Raw genomic sequence first — 2847 nt, 5'->3', positions numbered from 1 at the left:
GATAGATCAAACATTCACGTATACTATCAAACTCACAAATGGACCAATCAGAGGTTAGCGCTGATTTCCAGTCCTAAGAAACCAGGCCTTAAGAGGAAACACAGAATCATTGAGCTCTTATTTGAGTTATATTAGGCTAACTATTATAACTAGTTAGGCTAACTGTTATAACTTGCATATAACTAAAACTTAACTTTTTTTTAATTATAAGTTTTTCCAGCAATTAAAAATTTATACATGTGAAATAAGAAGATATTAAATTTTTCACTCTGTCTTTTTTCTTCTTAATTTCTACACTTCCAGTTCAAATAAAATGTTTTTTTTTTTTATGTATTTATTGTCATGCGTGTCTGATGTGTTTATCTTACAACGTACAGAGTATCTGCAACATTTTAGATTTATAAATTAATGACTAATTCCAAGAATTTTTCATGACTCAATGAAGTTACTACTTTCTCCGACAAAAACGCAACAATAAATTTTAAAAAAAAGCATTCTAATAACATTAATTGAAATGATAGGTATAACCAAAACTGTTATACTCTGCATATTCATATTTATGGACTTTAAATTTAAAAGAGTAAAGAAAGAGTTGAAACAATAAAATAGCTGAAAAAAATACAAAAGCAAAAATTTTTTTTTCTTCCGTAGAATTATATTCTAAAGATACTTTTCTTGTTCATCTGAAAAGAAAGAAATACTCCTGATGAGGATCTGTCCACTTTTTATAATCGACATGTCTTTGTTATTTAACCCATCTTTCATACTTTTTTGGCTAAGAGATCTTGAGAAGCCTTCAATTTTTTTAGCTAATCAATTTCAGCAGCTTTCAATCTGCTTTCCTCAGTTTCAGTGTTTTCACATTTTTTCTCAACCTCTAATAAAGCAGAATAATTTTTAAATGCTGCACGAGTCCCTCTTATCACATCTTTGTCAACTTAAAAGTTATTTAAACCCTCAGCTGATATGTGACACAACTTGTCTCAAACCATTCACACTATGTAAATTTAAACTTGCCCTATTGTCAAGTAGCTTTTTATTCACACATATGAACAAAACTAAAACCTCTTTCAACATCAGCATTCCCATGTGGTATGCACAAAAGAGCTTTGTTATAAGAAGATATGATATTTCTCAAATTATCTTTCTTCACAAAATAATCCAAGTTCACACAAAAAAACATCAATTCACAAGTCACAAAATAGTTCCAAAACACATCAATTGGTGCATATTCATTTGAGTCAGAAGCAGTGGCGTATGCAGAATTTTTTCAAGGAGGGGTGTTCATAATTTTCTGAAACTACTAAAAGAAATTCGAGTATGTAATAAAGCACTATTGTTTCCCTAATTTAGACAGCTAGACAATTTTTACTTTTTATTTAGACAGCATTGTTTAGTTAAATTTTGATTTTATTTTTTAAGTTTAAGAGCATAGTGTAATATCTTCTCGCATGTAATATCTTCTGAAAAATGTCCAATGTCATATGGGTGGGAAGTAGCACTTTGAGGGCCACTTTCACATTCATCAGATTTTGTTATGCTTGAAATGTTTTCTAAAACGGAAGTATAACATTTCTGTTCAACAGAAAAATTTTCATTGGTTCTAGATGCTGTCACCTGACTAATTTCAGTTCGTGATTTTTTATCAAAATAATTCAAAATTGTTAGATTCTTGCGAATCAGCCCGTAACAGTATCATGTGAATTTGGTTTCAAAAGTATAACCCTTCTATAGTATGTTTTTTCAGTATTTTGAGAAATATCATGAAAAATAAAAGTATATACAGTTGGACTTCTATTTAACGAACTTCCATTTTGCGAATTTCTCTATTTTGCGAATTTTTTCGAGGAACCAAGAACATTTTGGAAATTTCTTCGTATAATAACTTCCAAATAGCGAAGTAAATTTTCCATTTAACGAACTTTTCTTTGAGATCCACTTTCCCTATTTCCCAAAATATTTCAGAACATTTTAGACTTGTTAACACATTTTATGGGGGAAATTATCTAGAAATGATTTCAGAAGCCACTTAACTTTTAGAAAAAGCAGTAAAATCCCTTTCAATTTTTATTTTGCATTTCAAACTAAAAACTCAGACAAAATTAACGGACTTTATCAGTAGCAGTTAAACTTAAGAATGCATGTGATAATGTATGTTTAAAATTACTTTTATAATAAATGCATTTATAATTATATGCATAAATTTAGCTTTTTTTTGTTGAAAATATATGTAGCATGATAGTATTACACTGGATAATGTTTTGCTTTATTCTTGCAGATTTCTTTTATGGTTAAGATTTATAAAATAAATAGTAAATACTACTTTACAAGATAAAGGTGTATCAATTGCTATTTTAATTATGTTTAGTGTTTATGAATTTAAAACCTGTTTTATGTTGTTCAAGCATTTCAAAAGGTGAATTTCTATTTAACGAATTTTCCATATAACGAACTTAGCGGGATTTAGACACTTCGTTAATTAGAGGTTCGACTGTAGTCTTAAAAAATAATAACCCGCGTAACTTCTACTAAAATTTTTATTTTTGCCATTTTGTCTGAGCTCAAGAGGGGAGTTTAAACCCCTCCCTTGCGTACGCCCCTGGTCAGAAGAATAACCTTCTAACCTGGGCAGCTCTAATGAGCAAGGCACGTCGACCAGAGGTCTATTGTACTCGAACCCCATGATTAGCATGAAAGCCCTATAGCTGAGATGAAATTCAGCAGACACCTTACAGGAACGTCTTGCAGTTCCCAGGCCTTGACACAATGTTGCCCTAAATGCTCAAATACCAGAAAGCTTACAGATTGGGACTATCAAAAATTAAAATTTAGTTACCATTTTATATA

The sequence above is a fragment of the Parasteatoda tepidariorum genome, chromosome 5 (assembly GCF_043381705.1).
Source record: "Parasteatoda tepidariorum isolate YZ-2023 chromosome 5, CAS_Ptep_4.0, whole genome shotgun sequence".
In the NCBI taxonomy this organism is placed as follows: Eukaryota; Metazoa; Arthropoda; class Arachnida; order Araneae; family Theridiidae; genus Parasteatoda; species Parasteatoda tepidariorum.
This window is presented reverse-complemented; position numbering follows the sequence as displayed.